The sequence below is a fragment of the Mesoplodon mirus genome (genome assembly GCF_964341445.2).
Source record: "Mesoplodon mirus genome assembly, chromosome: 3".
In the NCBI taxonomy this organism is placed as follows: Eukaryota; Metazoa; Chordata; class Mammalia; order Artiodactyla; family Ziphiidae; genus Mesoplodon; species Mesoplodon mirus.
The window spans coordinates 116,018,166-116,042,454 of NC_138978.1; the positions used below are offsets into that span (position 1 = coordinate 116,018,166).

Genomic DNA, 24,289 nt, shown 5'->3' on the forward strand with positions numbered 1-24,289 from the left:
TCAGAGTCTGTTGCTCAGAGCAACAACGAAGCTCAGAGAAGAGAAATAAAGAAAAATCAACAGTGCCCTCTGCCAGGGCTTCCCACAAAGGGCATAATTTGAGAGGGCTTCCTCCCCACCTCTAATCCACTCAGAAATATCCTCCCTTCTGGCCTGCCGCTGATGCCTGAAATTTCACCACCAGCAGTTTATGTCTTTCTGTTATGTGATGGCCTCTTCTCACCTCTGAGCTGCAGAGATTACCCCTGGGGTGTTAAGCCGCTAGGATTTTAGCAGTGTGGTCAGATGCATGCCTCCCAGTGGGCAGTGCTGAGGAGTGGCTACTGGTCTAACGGCAAGAGCAAGGGAGACACTAAAGAGGGGAAAGAAATTGCTTTAAAAGCAACTGTTACCTTAACTAATTTACCCCTATCTCTTGAGAGAGAAGACAAGAATAGAAAGTGAGATAGAGAGATCTCCTCTCTCTCTCTCATTCTGGAAAATTTCAATAAATACAAAAGTAGAGTGAATAGTATAACGAACCCACAGGTACACCATAAACCCTCAATAAAAATCAGCTCATAGGGCCTCCCTGGTGGCGCAGTGGTTGAGAGTCCGCCTGCCGATGCAGGGGATACGGGTTCGTGCCCCGGTCTGGGAGGATCCCATATGCCGCGGAGCGGCTGGGCCCGTGAGCCATGGCCGCTGAGCCTGCGCATCCGGAGCCTATGCTCCGCAACGGGAGAGGCCACAACAGTGAGAGGCCCGCATACCGCAAAAAAAAAAAAAAAAAAAAAAAAAAAAAAAAATCAGCTCATAGCCCATCTTGTTTCAACTATACCTCCCAGCCTCCCTCTACCTTGGATTTTTTTTGCAGCAAACTCTAGACATTATATTATTTCTTGAATTAATATTTCAGTATACATCCCTTTAAGATAAGAATTATTTTTAAAAAACCACAATACCATAATCACAGCTAAACAAATTAATACATCTTTACTATTATCAAATATTAAATCAGTGTTCAAATTTCCCCCATTGTCTTGTAAGTTTTCGTTTTACAGTTTACTTGCATCAAGATCTAGATGGTCCATAACTGTCCATTGACTTTCTCAATAAATCTCTTAGGGGTTTCCTGGGTGGCGCAGTGGTTGAGAATCCGCCTGCCAATGCAGGGGACACAGGTTCGAGCCTGGTCCGGGAAGATCCCACATGCTGCAGAGCAACTAAGCCCGTGCACCACAACTACTGAGCCCACGTGCCACAACTACTGAAGCCCGTGAGCCTAGAGCCTGTGCTCTGCAACAAGAGAAGCCACCGCAATGAGAAGCCTGTGCACCACAACAAAGAGTAGCCCCCGCTCGCCGCAACTAGAGAAAACCCCCACGCAGCAATGAAGACCCAATGAAGCCAAAAATAAATTAAAAAAATTTTTTAAATGCTTAAAAAAATAAATCTCTTAAATCCCTATAACCTAATCTCTTTAACCTCTGCCTACTGAAGACTTGATTTTCTGTTTAAATGAAGAGTCTGACTAGAACAGATATTATGTGTCTTGTAATACATCTAATCTACAAGAAGAAAAGGTGAAGTGGGTTTGAAAACCAGTTACGTAGTCTAGAAAAAGTAACGTCGGTTATAGGGACACAGGTGAAAGTTTGCCATCACACTCCCCCCTCCCCTACTGCCTTCCTCCCGTGCCAGGACTGGCTCCAGAAGAGCTGAGACAAGAGCCATAAAATGGCTTTAATGTCGTCATCTCCACCTTTACAGAGGCCCACTTGGCTTGCACCCTTTCAGTTAAGAGCCTGGGAAGAAAGAATTGCATCATTCTTGGTTAATGGCCCAAATTAAGCCATCAATCCCCCTAATCAAGCCTTCATTTTGGACACATTACAATACTGTAAATAAAATATCCAAAGGAAAATAAAAGCCCTTCCATTTGAGGCTGGAAGGACCTTTGGTCCCTGGAATCATATTCCTGAGTCACAGTTTCTCTACTAAGACTCAGGGCAGGCAGGAACAAATCCTCTCCTTCCCTTGGGAGCCCAGGGCCTCTGCTTTCTCACCTCGGCACCAAGATGCTGACTGGGAAGAAGGTAGGGGATACTTCTCCCAGTGCCCCAGAAAGACAGGAGTCCCAAGGTTTGGGGAGATGTCCTCAGTTCTACTTGGAATCAGAGGGAGGCCTGGGAAAAAGTCTCCATGCATATCCTGGATTCTCTGTCTTCCATACACCATATCTAACCTGCTGTTTCCACTAGCATCTCCCCAGGGTCACAGCCATGTGTAGAAATACTAATAATTGCTATTTGGGAAATGAATACTGTGAGAGTTCCTGTCTCAGCTTGTCAAAAGTCAACCAAAGTTTAAAAGGCAAAGTTTAAACTGAAAAACAATGATTGCTCTCAAGATCCAAAATCTCCAACAAATCAATTGGAAAAAGACAGTGCAACAGAAAAATGTGCCAAGAATATGAAAATGAAAGATAAATGGCTTTATAAACATAAAAAGAGTACCCAATCTCATTAGTAATCGAGAAATGCTTGTTAAAACAACAGTATGACATGATTTTCAAAAATAAAAAGACTGATAATATTCAGGGTTGGAAGGAGTGTGGGGAAAATGTCATGCTTGTATTTTATTGGCAAGAGTATAAAATGGTGAACATTTTTTTTTTTTTTTTTTTTTTTTCTTTTTGCGGTATGCGGGCCTCCCACCGCCGTGGCCTCCCCCGCTGCGGAGCACAGGCTCCGGACGCGCAGGCCCAGCGGCCACGGCTCACGGGCCCAGCCGCTCCGCGGCACATGGGATCCTCCCAGACCGGGGCACGAACCCGCATCCCCTGCATCGGCAGGCGGACTCCCAACCACTGCGCCACCAGGGAGGCCCGGTGAACATTTTAAGAAGGCAATTTAGCAATACCTAGCAACATTTTAAAGGGAAATCCATTTTAATGATCTGTTCTGTGGAAAGACAAGTATGCAATATAGACAAGCACACAAATATGTGAATAGAATGTTCATTGCAATATTGCTTGTAATAGCAAGAAGTTGGAAACAATCAGTAGGGGAAATGGTTAAATATGTTATGTAACATCAATAATATGGTACACCAAGCAGTCATAATGTACAGTTTTGTATATACTGATATGGAAGGATATCCAAGGAATATGGTCAAGGGGTAAAAAACAAAAAATAGTATAATCTCATTTAATTAAAACTATACATTAAATTAAACCATTTAATTAACTGTTTAAATTAATTTAATTTATATTAAACTAGTTTAAATTATATATGTTTAAATTATATCTATGTATATTTATATGTTCATAAAAAAGGATTTGTAGAGATAAATCATCCTTTATTATACCAAACATACCAAATGTAACTGACAGTGGTTACCTCTGAGGACTTGGATTATAGGGAGCAATTTTTATTTTTCACATTATATATCAATTACGTTTTAAAATTTTTTAAAATAAATTTATGTATTTATTTATTTATTTTTGGCTGCTTTGGGTCTTTGTTGCTATGTGCAGGCTTTCTCTAGTTGTGGCGAGCAGGGGCCACTCTTCGTTGTGGTGCGCGGGCTTCTCATTGCGGTGGCTTTTCTTGTTGCGGAGCACGGGCTCTAGGCGCGCAGGCTTCAGTAGTTGTGGCACATGGGCTCAGTAGTTGTGGCTCGTGGGCTTAGTTGCTCCGCAGCATGTGGGATCTTCCCGAACCAGGGCTTGAACTCCAGTCCCCGCACTGGCAGGCGGATTCTCAACCACTGTGCCACCAAGGAAGTCCCTATTTTTATTTTTTTAATTAAAAATTTTTTTATTTGGCTGTGTCACACAGCTTGTGGGACCTTAGTTTCCCGACCAGGGATTGAACCTACACCCTTGGCAGTGAAAGTGCCAAGTCCTAACCACTGGACTGCCAGGGAATTCCCCAGTTATGGAGTTTTAAAATTTTTATAGTAAGCTTGAAATACATACATAATTTAAAAATTGAAATAATGAAAGAATACAATAACACAGCTTCTTATTAGAAGAGCAAAACTTTTAAAGGTTAAAATCCAGTATTGGTGAGACAGGAGGAAAACGGCATGCTCATTCAGGATTGGTGAGAGTACCAGTTGGTGCCTTATTAACAAAATGCAATTTGTCACTACCTATCAAAAGTTAAACAGTGTGTACCATTTTACCTAGGAATTCCACGTTTAGGATGTAGTCTAGAGACATATCTGGACAAGTAGGCAAGACACAGGAAATAATGATAATAACAACAAGAGCCATCACTTATTAAATGCTTAATAAGCCCTTGGTGCTCTTTTAAGGACTTAAAGACAAAGAAAGAGACATGAACCACATGCCTCGTATAAAAGCTTACCTGTGCCAGGTACTTCTCTAAGCTCTTTACATGCTCTGTGTGTGTGTTTTTTTTGGGGGGGGTGCTGCATTGGGTCTTCGTTGCTGTGTGCGGGCTTCTCACTGAGGTAGCTTCTCTTTGGTGCAGAACACCGGCTCTAGGTGCACGGGCTTCAGTAGTTGTGGCTCAGGGACTCAGTTGCTCCATGGCATGTGGGATCTTCCCAGACCAGGGCTTGAACCCGTGTCCCCTGCATTGGCAGGTGGATTCTTAAGCACTGTGCCACCAGGGAAGCCCTGCTCTGTGTGTTTAATCCTCACAACAACCCTGTGAAATGAGCACTCTCGTGTCCACTTGACAGATAAGGGAGTTACACATACCAAAGGGAAGTAACTTGACAAAGTCATACAGCTAGTGAGCGGCAGAGCCCAGGAAGTGAACCCAGGCAGTTGGCGTTAGACTCTGTGCCTGTGACTCCTACACTATAATAATGTAATAAATCATATAGTCTTCACAGCTCCTTGGGATAGGTTGTTTTTGTGTTCTATTGTTTGCGTCTGGCCAGCACATACATCTCTTTTAAAGTTTGGTGGGGGACAGAACCCACCAACCACTTCAAGAACCAAAAGGTCAGATACTCACCGTCCCAGGTCCCCTTGCAGCTGGGAGCAAGCATGTGACTTGGTCTTGGACAGCCAGCTGTGCCTAAGGAGGACCATGACACAGAGAAATAGGGACAGTGGGGACTGGGCTTTGGTTGATGCCGGGGGCACGCAGGTGTTTGGGTAGGTGGCATGCTACAGAAGCTCCCAGGGCCCCATGATGCTGGTGGTGACAGGGCTGCGCCTGAAAGCTGAGAGGCAGAAGCAGCGTTCTGAGAATGGGGTCTCAGACAAGGAAAGGCTCTCCGGCTGCTCCTGGCTGCAGTTCAGGCACATCTGTCACTGGGGCCTTATGACTCAAGGGATCCAGTGGTGCTTGACATACTGGGGTGATCTTAGAGACTGTGGCAAGCGTGGCCCAAAGTGGTGGTGAGGCCCAGCCAACTTCAGCAAGTAACAGTTCTTCTCTTGATAAATAGCTTCTTGTGAGTTTCTGGATCTCAGTAGAAGCCAAACATAAGGCCAAGCCCCTTATGAACTGAGGATTATCTGATCCACCTAGCCAGCCCAGGGTCTCACAAGCCCCGGTGCTCCCCATCTTCAAATAGAGCTGGCTGGAGCCTGATAGTATCCTGAAGGCAGAAAGGAGCCACAGAATGCCCCAGTGTGCCTTCTAGCTTGCCATATCTTGCTAAATAACCTCTCCTCCCTCAGTCCACTCCAGTGGCTTCAGGAGAAGTTAGGCATGAAGACACTGAAAACAAAAAAAAAATTCCAGGGGACTTCCCTGGTGGTCCAGTGGTTAAGAATCTGCCTTCCGATGCAGGGGACAAGGGTCCAGTCCCTGGTTGGGGAACTAAGATCCCACATGCTGCGGGGCAACTAAGCCCATGCGCCGCAAGTACTGAGCCCGTGGCTCTAGAGCCCGAGTGCCACAACTAGAGAGAAGCCCGCACACCGCAATGAAGGATCCCGTGTGCCACAACCAAGATGCTGTGTGCCACAACTATGACCCGACGCAGCCAAATAAATAAATATTACAAAAAAAAATTCCAGCTTGGATTGCAGGAGACTGGCTCTGCACCACACACCGTCACCAGCCAGAAGTGGCTTATTATTAAGAGATTAACAGCAAGAATTCTAAATAGATAAACAAGGTACTACTGCATAGCACAGGGAACTGTATTCAATATCTTGTAATAACCTATAATGGAAAAGAATCTGAAAAAGAATATATATATATATATTTATTTATTTATTTATATGTAAAACTGAATCACTTTGTTGTATACCTGAAACTAACACAACATTGTAAATTAGCTATACTTCAATTTTTAAAAATGGTTAAAAAAACCCACCACAGTTTAAAAAAAAAAAGATTAATAGCAAGAATTCTAGAACCAGACTGCCTGTATTTGAATTCTGGTTCCATTAGTTCCTAGCTATATGAATTTGGGCAAGTGTTTTTTTTTTTATTTTGTTTTGTTTTGTTTTGTTTTTGCGGTACGCGGGCCTCTCACTGTTGTGGCCTCTCCTGTTGCGGAGCACAGGTTCCGGACGCGCAGGCTCAGCGGCCATGGCTCACGGGCCCAGCCACTCCGCGGCATGTGGGATCTTCCCGGACCGGGGCACGAACCCGTGTCCCCTGCATCGGCAGGCGGACTCTCAACCACTGCGCCTCCAGGGAAGCCCCATAATCACACTTTTGAAAGTGTGGGCCTCAGTCATGTTATAATGCATCGTGAGTTTGTCAGCAGTGGGTAAGCATCTCAAAGAGGCACAAATCTGGTCACCCAGATTGCTCCCAAAGTGGGCAGAAGAAAAGGACTGGATTAGGGTGCAATGAGATCAGCTCCTCCTGCTAGGCTCAATGACTCCTCATCTAGACAGGGCCTCCACCTCCACTGAGAGATGTCACAGATAATGATCATGATGGGCTGAGCTTGTTTTCTTCCTCTCCCTTCCTTCTCCTCCCTGAGTCCTCCCCATCACGTCCTCCAAATACATACGCCTTCAACCAGCAATCTGATATACAATCTACAGCTACTTATTGCCTGTTACTTGCTTTCCTTCCTCTGGTAATTCTCCTACTTTTTTTTGTTGTTGTTGTTGTGGTATGTGGGCCTCTCACTGCTGTGGCCTCTCCCGTTGCGGAGCACAGGCTCTGGACGCGCAGGCCCAGCGGCCATGGCTCACGGGCCCAGCCGCTCCGCGCCATGTGGGATCTTCCCGGACCGGGGCACGAACCCGTGTCCCCTGCATTGGCAGGCGGACTCTCAACCACTGTGCCACCAGGGAAGCCCTGGGCAAGTGTTTTAATCCCTCTGAACCTCTGTTTCCTTATCTCTAAAAGAGAGATAATAAAAATACCTAACCTCATAGGTTGGTTTAAAAATTAAATAACTTAATGTATGTAAAACTCTTCGAATAGTACATGCACTAAATGTTCCTGTTATTATTGCGGTAATAAAGCCCTTCTGAGAAAAAGTTCTAGAGATCTATTGCACAACAACGTGAATAGACTTAACACTATTGAACTGTACATTTAAAAATGGTTAAGACAGTAAATTTAATGTTATAGGTTTTTTACCACAATTAAAAAATGTTTTAACCCTTAGGAAAACAGAAGTTTTTAACATGGAATTTTTTTTTGATGGAGTTTTATTTATTTATTTATTCATTTATTTATTTTGGCTGAGCCACGTGGCTTGTGGGATCTTATTTCCCCAACTAGGGATGGGACCCAGACCCCCTGCAGTGGAAGTGTGGAGACTTAACCACCGACCGCCAAGGAATTCCCTGGAATTTTATAAGATATTTACTTTCAAATCTAGAGACTCAGTGGTCTTTTTCTTAAATTGTACATAATTAACAAATGCCTCTTCACCGAAAAAAAATAATAAAGCCCTTCTGAGAGATGGTCCTGGAAGTTAATGGAGAAAGAAAATCCTCCAATGGGTAAAGTTTCAAGTAGAATACATCATTGGCTCTTTTGGGGGAAGACACAGAGGATCTATACTGATTCATGTGCAAGGTCAGTGATTTGGCTGGGTGGACAAACTTAGATGGAACAAAATCAGAGGGTTGGGGAAAAGAGGTTTGGGAAGAAGTCTTGTGAATGGACCTCTTAGGAGGACCCCAGAACACGAGAATATTTGTGTCTAGTAGAGCCACTCACCACCATAAGGCCGTCTCCCTAGAGGCTACTCCTGGTGGTCAGATGGGTAAGGTGAACCTGCTTTATGGGTGTCATTCGGTTTCTCCCGGAGACATTCTATGAACCAAACAGCTGTGGTGGCAAGGACACAGGCTGTATGTGGCCTTCACAGGATGGACCGCCCCTTACCAAGTCAGACCTAGTGGGGGCTACTGCTGAAGGTCAGCTTGGCCCACAAAAGCTATCAATTCAGCCCACCTACTTGATGAAGGGTGCTTATGTTAGCTCTCTTCCAACAAGGAAGGGGCAGAAATTTGTTCTCTCTAGAAGGCAATTACGCATTTTTAGCCTTGAATTTATTTTCCCTACTCCCATACATCTGCCCGCCCCCACCATCTGTGGACATTTCAGATGCCTCATACGCTATCATGGCTCCCCACACGCATGGCTTCTGACCAAGATCTCACTGTACAGTGAAAGAGTGTTGACAGTGTCCAGCACGTGAAGTGCTCTGCAAGTATTAGTGTAACCAAAAGTGGGGTCCAGCTGCTCAGTGCTCAAAAGCCCGTAAAGAGGCAAGTTGGTGGAAAGGAAAGTTTGCTTTATTTTGGAAGCTGGCAAGGGGGGGGGCGGGGGAGGGCGGATTCCCCTCCCCCTCCCCTCCCCCCTCCCCCCTCTCCCCTCCCCTCCCCCCTCTCCCCCTCCCCTCCCCCTACCCCCACTGACAATCAGTGGGCAAGAGCTTTTATAGATGTAGGGAGGGGCTACATGCAGAAACAGCACAGTCAGCTCTGACAGTAATCTTGAAATTGGTCATGCGCTGGTCTGACCAGCGTCCTCTTGATTTAAAAAAATATATTTATTATTTATTTATTGTTGTGGCTGTGCCTGGTCTTAGTTACAGCATGTGGGATCTTCGTTGCGGCATGCATGCAGGATCTAGTTCCTGGACCACGGATCGAACCCGGGCTCCCTGCATTGGGAGAGTGGAGTCTTTACCCACTGGACCATCAGGGAAGTCCCTAGATTGTCTTAAGTACAGTTAATCTTCAGTTCCAGGGTTGGTTTGTTCCCATTTCCTTGAGGCCAATTCTTGGAACTGTGGCATCTTATGTCATGGCTACAGTCTGGTCATCATGTAGTTAACTTCTTCCACCTGGTGGGGGTTTCAGTATCTACAAGACAGCTCACAGGAAATGGCTCTGAATGTTATCTATAGCCTTTGAGAAGGAACTAAAGGTCCTTGACTTTGTTTACGGACTAAACTATTATTATTTTGTCCTGTTTGACTGCTTTTCTTTGCTTCTGCATTTTCTCACTTCTCTGATTAAACTTATTCTTTGGCTAAAGATTTTCCACAGACAAGAGGCAGGCGGAGGACATGGTGGGGAAGGACCATAGGGTCCTCCTCCATTTCATTAGCTCATCTAATTTTCACAGAAACCATATTAAGCTAAGTACCATTATTATCTCCATTTTACAGATAAGGAAACTGAGTTATAGAGAAGTTTTGTAAATGGCTCAAAGTCACAGTAGGTAAGTGAGTGGTGAGGCCAATATATGAATCCAAACAGTTTGGCTCCAGAGTCCATGTTCTTTACCCTGGAAGGCCCATGGGAGTCATGAATCTTAGGTACTCCATCCCTCAGAAGCAGTTGGCTTTGTAGAGACTGAGTTATGACAAAACCTTCTGAGAATGGAGTGCTGACCACAGAGTGGAGTGCAGTGTATGCTCTGAACCAGCAGCAATTCTATGGCACCATTTCTCTCTCAGCCAGGATACATGGTGGCCCCAGGAAGACAGAGATAGAGGTGGGAGTGGGGCCTCTCACTACTACACCTAATAACCCATTCACAACATTTTTGTGTGTAGTCCCATGACTCTGGGCTCTGCTGGTTTAGAGGTTTGGTATCCCAAGGAGGTTTGCTTCCACAAAGAGGAGACACCAATAGGCCCATTGCACTGGAACCTGAGACAGACACCTGGCCATTTGGGGCTTTTTAAGCCATTGAGTAAACAGGCAAAGAAGGGGAATAAGATGTTAGCGGGGATGATTGATCCTGATGATTTAGAGAAAATAAGGTTACTGTTACACAGCAGGGTCAGAGAGGAGGATGTGTGCAACCCAGCGGCACCCCAGGGATATCTCATATCACCATCATGTCCAATGGTTAAAGTTAACAGAAGACTAAACCAGCAGAAGCAAGATAACAGCTAGTTATCCTCCAGGAGTGAAGGTTTAAGTCACTCCATAAGAAAAGAACCCAACCATCTTAAGTCCTGCCTGTATAACATAGTGGTTTAGAGCCTGAGCTCTGGTACCAGACTACCTGGATTTAAATCTGAGTGCTAACACATGCTGGCTGTGTACCTGTGTCTACTTTAGTTTCCACACCTGTAAAATGGGGATAATAATAGTTCATATCTCAAACGGTTATTTTGAGAATTGAGTAATACTTATAAAACACATAGAACAGGGTCTGGCATGTAGTAAACACTTTATAAATGTTAGCTATTATTAAGACAAAGGAATGAGAAGCAACAGAGGAAAGTCATAAATACCAGTGACAGCCTCGGGCTCAGTTGCGAAAATGAGAACAGTACAGGAATGTTTATACCAGTTTTACTTGTAATAGCCAAAAACTAGTCTGAAACAATCCAGATGTTCGGCAGTATGTGATTAAATAAACTGTGGTACATCCACACCATGGTAGATTGCAGCAGTAAGAAGAAATGAACTATTGCACAGAGAAAGAAACCATCAAAATGAAAAGGTAACCTACAGAATGGGAGAAAATGCTTGTAAATCATCTATCTGATAAGAGGTTAATGTCCAAAGTTTACAAAGAGCTCATACAACTTGACTGCAAAAACCCAAACAATCTGATTAATAAATGGGCAAAGAATCTGAATAGACATTTTTCCAAAGAAGACATACAGATGGCCAACAGGCACATGAAAAGGTGCTCAGCATCACTCATCATCAGGGAAATGCAAATCAAAAGCACAAAGCACTGGTGGGGCACAGCTACAAGTGGAGGCACACACCACGGTCCCAGGCGGACAGCCCTCAGTGATGGCACGCGGCCTCCAGCTCCTGCTCCTGAGCTGTGCCTACAGCATGGCGCACCCTGCCCAGGAGGTGAAGGTGGCCTGTCTGGAGGATGTGGCCTTGCCCTGCACTGCCGGCTGAGACCCACAGGTCCCCTACGCACTCTCCTGGGCCAAGCTTACAGATGGCTGTGTAGAGAGGATGGAGGTGTCCCAGGAAGACCTGTGGTACTCTCAGCAGAGGGGCTCTTCAGCGGCCCCCAGGGAAAGGCTGTATTCCCTGAGGATCTGAAACACTACTAGCTGCAACTCAGGGACCTGCAGGTATTCTCTGGGAGATCCGGAAAGGCAGAGAAAGTTAAGTGGGACTGTGATCTTGAAAGTGACAGGATGCTCTAAGGGACGCAAAGAAGAGACTTTTAAGAAATACAGAGCTGGGCTTCCCTGGTGGCGCAGTGGTTGAGAGTCCGCCTGCCGATGCAGGGGACACGGGTTCGTGCCCCAGTCCCAGAAGATCCCACATGCCGCAGAGCGGCTGGGCCCGTGAGCCATGGCCGCTGAGCCTGTGCATCCGGAGCCTGTGCTCCACAAAGGGAGAGGCCACAACAGTGAGAGGCCCGCGCACTGCAAAAAAAAAAAAAAAAAAAAAAAAAAAAGAAATACAGAGCTGACACCGTGGGGCCAAGGACACTGGCAGCAGAAGTCCTGGGAAGTACTCCTTGGCGTGAGCCTTCCCAGAGTCTGTCATTAGCCCCACCAAAGAGCCCAGGTAGGCTCCAGTGTTGGGTTGCCTCAGGCAAAACAACCAACAGGGAGGGAACCCAGCCCCACCCATCAACAGTCAAGCAGCTTAAAGTTTTACCGAGCTCTGCCCACTAGAGCAACAGTCAGCTCTACCCACCACCAGTCCCTCCCATCAGGAAACTTACACAAGCCTCTTAGATAGCCTCATCCACCAGAGGGCAGACAGCAGAAGCAAGAAGAACTACAGTCCTGCAGCCTGTGGAACAAAAACCACATTCACAGAAAGATAGACAAGATGAAAACGCAGAGGGCTATGTACCAGATGAAGGAACAAGATAAAACCCCAGAAAAACAACTAAATGAAGTGGAGATAGGCAACCTTCCAGAGAAAGAATTCAGAATAATGATCGTGAAGATGATCCAGGACCTCGGAAAAAGAATGGAGGCAAAGATCGAGAAGATGCAAGAAATGTTTAACAAAGACCTAGAAGAATTAAAGAACAAATAAACAGAGATGAACAATACAATAACTGAAATGAAAACTATACTAGAAGGAATCAATAGCAGAATAACTGAGGCAGAAGAACGGATAAGTGACGTGGAAGACAGAATGGTGGAATTCACTGCTACGGAACAGAATAAAGAAAAAAGAATGAAAAGAAACGAAGACAGCCTAAGAGACCTCTGGGACAACATTAAATGCAACAACATTCGCATTATAGGGGTCCCAGAAGGAGAACAGAGGAAGAAAGGACCCGAGAATATTTGAAGAGATTATAGTTGAAAACTTCCCTAACATGGGAAAGGAAATAGCCACCCAAGTCCAGGAAGCACAGTGAGTCCCATACAGAATAAACCCAAGGAGAAACACGCCAAGACACATTGGCATGTAATCAAATTGGCAAAAATTAAAGACAAAGAAAAATTATTGAAAGCAGCATGGGAAAAATGAAAAATAACATACAAGGGAACTCCCATAAGGTTAACAGCTGATTTCTCAGCAGAAACTCTACAAGCCAGAAGGGAGTGGCATGATATACTTAAAGTGATGAAGGCGAAGAACCTACAACCAAGATTACTCTACCCGGCAAGGATCTCATTTAGATTTGATGGAGAAATCAAAAGCTTTACAGACAAGCAAAAGCTAAGAGAATTCAGCACCACCAAACCAGTTCTACAACAAATGCTAAAGGAACTTCTCGAAGTGGGAAACACAAGACAAGAAAATGCTCTAACAAAAAGACACAGGCTTGCTGAATGGATACAAAAACAAGACCCATATATATGCTGTCTACAAGAGACCCACTTCAGACTTAGGCACACATACAGACTGAAAGTGAGGGGATGGAAAAAGATATTCCATGCAAATGGAAATCAAAAGAAAGCTGGAGTAGCTATACTCATATCAGATAAAATAGACTTTAAAATAAAGACTGTTACAAGAGACAAGGAAGGACACTACATAATGATCGAGGGATCAATCCAAGAAGAAGATATAACAATTATAAATATATATGCACCCAACATAGGAGCACCTCAATACATAGGGCAACTGCTAACAACTATAAAAGAGGAAATCGACAGTAACACAATAATAGTGGGGGACTTTAACACCTCACTTACACCAATGGACAGATCATCCAAAATGAAAATAAATAAGGAAACAGAAGCTTTAAATGACACAATAGACCAGATAGATTTAATTGATATTTATAGGATATTCCATCCAGAAACAGCAGATTACACTTTCTTCTCAAGTGTGCACGGAACATTCTCCAGGATAGATCCATCTTGGGTCACAAATCAAGCCTCAGTAAATTTAAGAAAACTGAAATCATATAAAGCAGCTTTTCTGACCACAATGCTATGAGATTATAAATGAATTACAGGGGAAAAAACATAAAAAACACAAACACATGGAGGCTAAACAATACGTTACTAAACAACCAAGAGATCACTGAAGAAATCAAAAAGGAAATCAAAATATACCTAGAGAAAAATGACAATGAAAACACAACGATCCAAAACCTATGGGATGCAGCAAAAGCAGTTCTAAGAGGGAAGTTTATAGCTATACAAGCCTACCTCAAGGAACAAGAAAAATCTCAGGTAAACAATCTAACCTTACACCTAAAGGAACTAGAGAAAGAAGAACAAACAAAACCCAAAGTTAGCAGAAGGAAAGAAATCATAAAGATCAGAGCAGAAATAAATGAAATAGAAACAAAGAAAACAATAGCAAAGATCAATAAAACTAAAAGCTGGTTCTTTGAGAAGATAAACAAAATTGATAAACCATTAGCCAAACTCATCAAAAAAAGAGGGAGAGGACTCAAATCAATAAAATTAGAAATGAAAAAGAAGTTACAACAGACTCCACAGAAATACAAAGCATCCTAAGAAACTACTACAAGCAACTCTATGCCAATAAAATGGACAACCTGGAAGAAATGGACAAACTCTTAGAAAGGTATAACCTTCCAAGACTGAACCAGGAAGAAACAGAAAATATGAACAGACCAATCACAAGTAATGAAATTGAAACTGTGATTAAAAATCTTCCAACAAACAAAAGTCCAGGACCAGATGGCTTCACAGGTGAATTCTATCAAACATTTAGAGGAGAGCTAACACCCATCCTGCTCAAACTCTTCCAAAAACTTGCAGAGGAAGGAACACTCCCAAACTCATTCTATGAGGCCACCATCACCCTGTTACCAAAACCAGACAAAGATACTACAAGAAAAGAAAATTACAGACCAATATCACTGATGAATATAGATGCAGAAATCCTCAACAAAATACTAGCAAACAGAATCCAACAACACATTAAAAGGATCATACACCACGATCAAGTGGGATTTATCCCAGGGATGCAAGGATTCTTCAATATACGCAAATCAATCAATGTGATACACCATATTAACAAATTGAAGAATAAAAGCCATATGATCATCTCAATAGATGCAGAAAAAGCTTTTGACAAAATTCAACACCAATTTATGATAAAAACTCTACAGAAAGTGGGCATAGAGGGAACCTACCTCAACATAATAAACGCCATATATGACAAACCCACAGCAAACATCATTCTCAATGGTGAAAAACTGAAAGCATTGCCTCTAAGATCAGGAACGAGACAAGGATGTCCACTCTCACCACTATTATTCAACATAGTTTTGGAAGTCCTCGCCACAGCAATCAGAGAAGAAAAAGAAATAAAATGAATACAAATTGGAAAAGAAGAAGTAAAACTGTCACTGTTTGCAGACAACATGATACTAAACATAGAGAATCCTAAAAATGCCACCAGAAAACCACTAGAGCTAATCAATGAAAAAGTTGCAGGATACAAAATTAATGCACAGAAATCTCTTGCATTCCTATACACTAATGATGAAAAATCTGAAAGAGAAATTATGGAAACACTCCCATTTACCATTGCAACAAAAAGAATAAAATAGGGCTTCTCTGGTGGCGCAGTGGTTGAGAGTCTGCCTGCTGATGCAGGGGACACGAGTTCATGCCCCAGTCCAGGAAGATCCCACATGCTGCGGAGTGGCTAGGCCCATGAGCCATGGCTGCTGAGCCTGCGCGTCTGGAGCCTGTGCTCCGCAATGGGAGAGGCCACAACAGTGAGAGGCCCGCATACCGTAAAAAAAAATAAAATAAAATAAAAAATAAAAATAAATAAAATACCTAGGAATAAACCTACCTAGGGAGACAAAAGACCTGTATGCAGAAAACTATAAGACACTGATGAAAGAAATTAAAGATGATACTAACAGATGGAGAGATATACCATGTGCCTGGATTGGAAGAATCAATATTGTGAAAATGGCTATACTACCCAAGGCAATCTGCAGATTCAATGCAATCCCTATCAAATTACCAATGGCATTTTTTATGGAACTAGAACAAATCATCTTAAATTTTGTATGGAGACACAAAAGACCCCGAATAGTCAAAGCAGTCTTGAGGGAAAAACACGGAGCTGGAGGAATCAGACTCCCTGACTTCAGACTATACTACAAAGCTACAGTAATCAAGACAATATGGTACTGACACAAAACCAGAAACATAGATCAATGGAACAGGATAGAAAGCCCAGAGATAAACCCACACACCTATGGTCAACTAATCTATGACAAAGGAGGCAAAGATATACAATGGAGAAAAGACAGTCCCTTCAATAAGTGGTGCTGGAAAAACTGGACAGCTACATGTAAAAGAATGAAATTAGCACACTCCCTAACACCCTACACAAACTAAACTCGGAATGGATTTGAGACCTACATGTAAGACCGGACACTATAAAACTCTTAGAGGGAAACATAGGAAGAACATTCTTTGACATAAGTCACAGCAAGATCTTTTTTGATCCACCTCCTAGAATAATGGGAATAAAAACAAAAATAAACAAATGGGACCTAATGAAACTTCAAAGCTTTTGCACAGCAAAGGAAACCATAAACAAGACAAAAAGACAACCCTCAGAATGGGAGAAAATATTTGCAAATGAATCAACCGACAAAGGATTAATCTCCAAAATATATAAACAGCTCATGCAGCTCAATATTAAAGAAACAAACAACCCAATCCAAAAATGGGCAGAAGACCTAAATAGACATTTCTCCAAAGAAGACATACAGATGGCCAAGAAGCACATGAAAAGCTGCTCAACATCTCTAATTATGAGAGAAATGCAAATCAAAACCACAGTGAGGTCTCACCTCATACAAGTTAGAATGGGCATCATCAGAAAATCTACAAACAACAAATGCTGGAGAGGGTGTGGAGAAAAGGGAACCCTCTTGCACTGTTGGTGGGAATGTAAATTGATACAGCCACTATGGAGAACAGTATGGAGATTCCTTAAAAAAACTAAAAATAGAATTACCATATGACCCAGGAATCCCACTACTGGGCATATACCCAGAGAAAACCATAATTCAAAAAGACACATGCACCCCAATGTTAATTGCAGCACTATTTACAATAGCCAGGTCATGGAAGCAACCTAAATGCCTTTTGAGAGGTGAATGGATAAAGAAGATGTGGTACATATATACAATGGAATATTACTCAGCTATAAAAAGGAATGAAATTGGGTCATTTGTTGAGACGTGGATGGATCTAGAGACTGTCATACAGAGTGAAGTAAGTCAGAAAGAGAAAAACAAATATCGTATATTAACGCATATATGTGGAACCTAGAAAAATGGTACAGATGAACTGGTTTGCAGGGCAGAAATTGAGACACAGATGTAGAGAACAAACATATGGACACCAAGCAGGAAAAGCGGCAGGGTGGGGGTGGTGGTGGTGTGATTAATTGGGCAATTGGGATTGACATGTATACAGTGATGTGTATAAAATTGATGACAAAAAAAAAAAAAAAGACCCAGCGCAGTCAAAAATAAAAAGAAATAAAAAAAAACAAAAGAAAACCAATTCATGATATATCTGTGTTGTGGAATACTGTGAAGTAATCACAACAAAGAAAGTAGAATATACATGCTGGCATGGAAGGAGAGTCAAGATATTTGAGTGCAAATGCAGGCTGCCATACTGTCTGTGCAATATGATTCTATTTTTCTTTTTCTTTCCTTTTTTTTTTCTTTTTAGTAAACAACTCTTTGTTTGCATGTGGACAAAAGCAGTCTAGAAAGGCACAACAAAATGCAAGTGAAGGTTACTTCTTGGGAAGAGTGAAACTGAATAGTTTTTTTTTTTTAACATCTTTATTGGAGTATAATTGCTTTACAATGGTGTGTTAGTTTCTGCTTTATAACAAAGTGAATCAGTTATACATATACATATGTTCCCATATCTCTTCCCTCTTGCGTCTCCCTCCCTCCCACCCTCCTTATTCCACCCCTCTAGGTGGTCACAGAGCACCGAGATGATCGGCTGCTTCCCACTAGCTACCTATTTTACGTTTGGTAGCGTATATATGTCCATGCAACTCTCTCACTTTGTCCCAGCTTACCATTCCTCCTCCCCGTATCCTCAAGTCCATTCTCTAGTAGGTCTGCATCTTTATTCTCATCTTGCCCCTAGGTTTTTCATGACCATTTTTTTTTTTTAGATTCCATATATATGTGTTAGCATATGCTATTTGTTTTTCTCTTTCTGACTTACTTCACTCTGTATGACAGACTCTAGGTCCATCCACCTCACTACGAATAGTTTTTACTTTGTATATTTATGTTTGTTTATTTGTTTGGTTGGGTTTTTTTGGCCATGCCGTGTGTCTTACGGGCATCTTAATTCCCCGAACAGGGATCGAACCTGTGAGCCCTGCAGTGGAAACACGGAATCCTAACCACTGGACTCCCAGGGAATTCCCTTTACTTTGTATATTTCTGTATTTTTAATTTAACTTTATTTTTTTTACAATAAACAGGTATGGTTTATATTTTCTAAGACTAATTTTGGGCCCAAGCAGGCCTGAAAGGGGAACATTTCATTAGGTTCATAGAGAGAACTGTCTCAAGGCCAGGGACCCTAAAAAGCAGAGTGACTCAGAAGAGAAGGACAGTCACTAAGATAAAGCCTAGTAATTAGATCATAAATTATCTTAGTGAGAATGAAAATAGTAAGGCATCAGAAGCAACTAATGTGGCTGCAGAGATAAGTTCTCTGAAGTAGGATTTTTGAAGGGCTTGTTCCAAACATGAAAGGAGGAGGGCTGAAGTTTTCCCCTTTGCTCTCCAAAATCTTTGCTTCCTTTTAGATGACTTTATAAAACAGCTTTATTGAGATATAATTCACATACCATAAAATTAATCCATTTAAAGTGTACAGAGCCCACAAATTGCAGCCTGCTCACCTCACGCCCACCCGCCCGCCCACCCCGCTGGAGACCAGAATTTCTTTGATCGTACTTGAATAAGTCACTTGGAGAGAGCCCTTAGCTCCATTGCACCATGTGTGGCATTTGGGCCCTCTTTGGCAGTGACGACTGCCTTTCTGTTCAATGTCTGAGTGCTATGAAGATTGCACACAGAGGTCCAGATGCATTTCTTTTTGAGAATGTCAGTGGATACACCAACTGCTGCTTTGGATTTCACCAGTTGGCAGTGGTTGACCAGCTGTTTGGAATGCAGCCAATTCGAGTGAGGAAATAGCCTTACTTGTGGCTCTGTTACAATGGTGAAATCTACAACCACAAGAAGCTGCAACACCGTTTTGAATTTGAATACCAGACCAAAGTGGATGGTGAGATAATCTTTCATCTTTATGACAAACGAGGAATTGAGCAAACAGTTTGTATGTTGGATGGGGTATTTGCATTTATTTTACTGGATACTGTCAATAAGAAAGTGTTTTTGGGCAGAGATACCTATGGAGTCAGACCTTTGTTTAAAGCCGGGACAGAAGATGGATTTTTGGCCGTGTGTTCAGAAGCTAAAGGTCTCATTACCTTGAAGCACTCTATGACTCCTTTTTAAAAAGTGGAGCCTTTTCTCCCAGGACACTATGAAGTTTTGGATTTAAAGCCAAATGGCAAAGTAGCATCAGTGGAAATGGTTAAATATCATCTATTTAACAAATAGGAGCTCTATTTGTTTGATGTTCTCTGAGCAGATCGAACTACTGCTGCCCATGGCCTTGAACTGAGAGTCCCCTTCCTGGATCATTGATTTTCTTCCTATTACTTGTCTCTGCCACCAGATACGAGAATCCCCAAGAACGGGATAGAAAAACATCTCCTGAGAGAGACGTTTGAGGACTCCAATCTGATACCTAAAGAGATTCTCTGGCGACCAAAAGAAGCCTTCAGTAATGGAATAACCTCAGTTAAGAATTCCTGGTTTAGGATTTTACAGGAATACATTGACCATCAGGTTGATGATGCAGCGATGGCAAGCGCAGCCCCAAATTTCCCGTCAGTACTCCCAAAACGAAAGAAGGCTATTACTACCGTCAGATCTTTGAACGCCACTACCCGGGCTGCGCCGACTGGCTGCCTCATTACTGGATGCCCAGGTGCACTAGCGCCACTGACCCTTCCGCCCACACTCTGACCCGTTACAAGGCCGCTGCCAAAGCTTAGGTACTCCCTGAGCCGTGGAGTGAAAGTAAATATTTCTTCTCGTTATGAAGGGTAGGGGGCTTGGGGGCAGGATGAGTCAACTGCCCAGGCTTGCTTGGGTGTGAAAAAATAAAAGTCTTAAATCTGAAATAAATAAATAAATAAAGTGTACAGTTCAGTGGTTTTTAGTATATTCACAGGCGATGTAATCATCAACACAATTTAATTTTAGAATATTTTCATAATCTCAAAAAGAAAATAATATCCATTAGCAGCCACTTTCCATTCTCCACCCCCAGCCCTAGGCAACCACTCATCTATAGATTTGTTTTTTCTGGACATTTTATATATGGAACCATATAATACGTGGCCTTCTGTGTCTGGCTTATTTCACTTTGCATGATGATTTCAAGGTCCACCCACGTTGTAGTATGCATTAGTACTTCATTATATTTCATGGCCAAATAATATTCCATTGTTTGGCTATACCACATTTTGTTTATCCATTCATCAGTTGATTGACATATGGGTTGTTTCCACTTTTTAGTGATTATGAATAATGCTACTGTGAACATTTGTGAACTAATTTTCCTGTGGATATATGTTTTCATTTCTCTTGAGTATATATACGTAGGCATGGTGAGATATATTTTTCTGTTTGATTGAGGAGGGGGATTTCTTTCTCTTTCATGTTGGAGTCTTTCCTCGAATATCTAGTGATCCCTGGTGATCCTGTTTATATTTAAATCAGAATTTTCAGCACATCCATCTCAGCCCAGCCTTTCAAGGTAGCCATTGCCTCCAAATTCTAGGATTTTTAGGATAAGACATTCTTTCTTTACCATCTTAAAACCAAAAGTCTTATGTACACCTTAAAAATTAATTACAGAAGCAATAATTATACATATTCTTTAAAAAAATTACAGTAGGGCTTCCCTGGTGGCACAGTGGTTGAGAGTCCACCTGCCGATGCAGGGGACACGGGTTTGTGCCCCGGTCCGGGAGGATCCCTCATGCTGCGGAGCGGCTGGGCCTGTGAGCCATGGCTGCTGAGCCTGCGCATCCAGAGCCTGTGCTCCGCGATGGGAGAGGCCACAGAGGTGAGAGGCCCGCGTACCGCAAAAAAAAAAAAATTACGGTAAAGCAAAAATCCCATTATAACTTCTTCCAACTCTATTTTCCTCTCCAGGGACCAAGTTATTCCCCTCACTCCAGTAAAGCATACTTTCTGCTTTAATTCCATTTTGATTGGCAGATTTTCTTGATCTTTTTTGTTTGTTTGTTTTTGTTTTTGACTGTGCCACGTGGCTTGTGCAATCTTAATTCCCCACCAGGGATTGAACCCTTGCCCCCTGCAGTGGAAGCGTGGAGTCCTAACCATTGGACCACCAGGGAATTTCCAAATCTTTTATTGCTTGGACATTTTTCAGAGATTCCTTGAATTTTGCCCTGGAGCGTCATTATAAATAAGATTATGTAACAGTCACTTTCAACCGCCGTCATGAGCCCATTAGCCCATTATATATACATGCCTAGTGTATTTCGTGTTTAAATTAACACAAATGGTATCACATCATTCATATCATTCTGTGGTTTGCCCTTTTCACACAACCATGTGTTATATGTTAGGTTCTTTCTCTTTAGCCTCCTTGTAGTGTTTATTTGTAATAAACACATTGTATTTAATTTATTCATTTCCCCTTTGATGGGCATTTAGATGGTTTCCAATTCTTTGCTATTACAAATAATGCTTCAATAAACATCCTTGAACCTGTTTCTTTGTGCATATGTGTGATTGTCTATAGGTCATACAGTCAGTTAGCATGTATATGTTTCAATTTTATTAGATGCTATCAAGTTGTTTTCAAAGTGCCTGCTTCAACACTCCCATCAGCAGTCTATAAAAGTACTTTTCCCCATACCTTCTCCAATAGTTGATATTGCCAAATAATTCATTTCTGATAATCTTATTGGTGAAAAAATAGCATCTCAATATTTTAACTTGTGTTTTGTTAAGTGAGGATCTTTTATATTTTAATTTATCATTTGGATGTCTTTCCTATACATTGTTATTTATATTATTTCCTCATTTTCTTAGGATTGGTTATGTTTTTCCTATTGATATGTAAAAGTGTTCTGAATTATAGTGCATTTGTTTCCCTGTCACTTATATTTTACTTTGTAATAGTATCTTGGGTCATAAAAATTTTTTTAATTTTGATATCAAATTTATTAATCATTTCCTTTACCGGTTTGAATCATGTTTTAGGAATTTATTTACTATCATAAAATTTAATTCTCCCAAAATTAATGTATATATTTAATGTAATTTCAATTTCAATTAGATTCAATTAGAATCCCAATATGATTTGGTGGGCTTTTTTTTGTGTGTGTGGCGTGCGGGCCTCTCACTGTTGTGGCCTCTCCCGTTGCGGAGCACAGGCTCTGGACGCGCAGGCTCAGTGGCCATGGCTCACGGGCCCAGCGGCTCCGCGGCATGTGGGATCTTCCTGGACCGGGGCACGAACCCGTGTCCCCCTGCATCGGCAGGCGGACTCTCAACCACTGCGCCACCAGGGAAGCCCTGGTGGGCTTTTTAAAAGTTTTTTTTTTAATCATTTATTTATTTACTTTTGGCTGCGTTGGGTCTTCATTGCTGAGTGTGGGCTTTCTCTAGTTGCAGCGAGCGGGGGCTACTCTTTGTGTGGTGTGCAGGGTTCTCATTGCTGTGGCTTCTCGTTGCGGAGCACGGGCTCTAGGCGCATGCGCTTCAGTAGTTGTGGCACACAGGCTTAGTTGTTCCGCAGCATGTGGGATCTTCCCAGACCAGGGCTTGAACCTGGGTCCCCTGCATTGGCAGGCGGATTCTTAACCACTGCACCACCAGGGAAGTCCTGGTGTGTGTGTGTTTTTTTTTTTTTTAAATTGGATAAAATGATCCTAAAGAAAGAATAAACAGGGAATTCCCTGGCAGTCCAGTGGTTAGGACTCAGTGGCTTCACTGTCAGGGCCAGGTTCAATCCATGGTTGGGAACTAAGATCCTGCAAGCCACATGGTGTGGCCAGAAAGAAAGAAAGAATACTCCAAGCAGACAATGGATTAACATCCATAATATATCAAAAGCTCTTATAAATTAATTCAATATAAGAATGAACAAGCAATATGAATAAACAATGCAGAGAGGAGAAAATTTTCTGCCAAGAAATAATGAAAAGATGCTTAAATTCACCGTTAGTCCAGGAAATGCAATTTAAAGTAACAATGAGATATCACACTCCACCTTGTCAGACAGGCAAAAAATGTAAAAGAGCTATTATAGCTATTGCTGGCTGGGATTTGGAGAAAGGATATTTTCATCTTTAACTTTTGACAAAAGGTAACAAACTCAGAGATTTATATACTGAAAAAATCTTTTGTCTATAAATATTTCCTTACAGGCCTCTCATTACACCATCTTGTCTGGATTTATGTTTTACTTTAATTTTCATTTATTTCTCATGATAATTCTATTTCTCAATATTTTTATGCTCTTCTGAATGGCATTCTATATTTCATTACATTTTAATAGCATGTCCATTTAGTCTCTTTGATTTTCTATATAGGCAATCATTTTCCCTCGCCACAATTTTTTCTTCTTTCTCAATTCCTATGTCTCATTTCTTTGTCTTTTCTTTTTCCTTCCTCCCTTCCTCTCTCCCTCTGTTTTATTTATGATGCTACTCTTCGTTGAGGTGCACGGGCTTCTCATTGCGGTGGCTTCTCTTGTTGTGGAGCACAGGCTCTGGGTGGGCGGGCTTCAGTAGTTGTGGCACACGGGCTCAGTAATTGTGGCTCACGGGCTTTAGAGTGCAGGCTCGGTAGTTGTGGCGCATGGGCTTAGCTGCTCCATGGCATGTGGGATCTTCCTGGACCAGGGCTCAAATCCATGTCCCCTGCATTGGCAGGCGGATTCCTAATAACTGTGCCACCAGGGAAGTCCTAAACCTTTTATTTTTATTTTTCAGTTTTTTATTCTTTTAATTTTTATTGGGGTATAGTTGATTTACAATGCTGTGTTAGTTTCTGCTGTACAGCAAACTGAATCAGTTATACATATACATATATCCACTCTTTAGATTCTATTCCCATATAGGTCATTTCAGAGTATTGAGTAGAGTTCCCTGTGCTAAACAGTATGTTCTTATTGCTGTAGTTATCTATTTTATATATAGTAGTGTGTATATGTCAATCCCAATCTCCCAATTTATCCCTCCCCCACCCCTTACCCCCTTGGTAACCGTAGTTTATTTTCTACATCTGTTACTATATTTTATAAATAGGTTCATTTGTACCATTTTTTTAGACTCCACATCTAA

General features: G+C 42.1%; 1 protein-coding gene and 2 pseudogenes across 4 annotated transcripts in view; 2 read left to right on the top strand and 1 right to left on the bottom strand.

Annotated features, from left to right (window-relative positions):
- Nucleotides 1-24,289, bottom strand: part of SELENBP1 (selenium binding protein 1) — a 54,127-nt gene that overhangs the window by 12,504 nt on the left and 17,334 nt on the right. The gene's annotated exons all lie outside the window — the stretch shown is intronic.
- Nucleotides 18,761-19,543, top strand: LOC309800605 (asparagine synthetase [glutamine-hydrolyzing]-like; annotated as a pseudogene). The gene has a single exon. The product of its transcript is annotated as an asparagine synthetase [glutamine-hydrolyzing]-like (transcript).
- On the top strand, nucleotides 19,458-19,954 carry LOC309800841 (asparagine synthetase [glutamine-hydrolyzing]-like; annotated as a pseudogene). The gene has a single exon. The product of its transcript is annotated as an asparagine synthetase [glutamine-hydrolyzing]-like (transcript).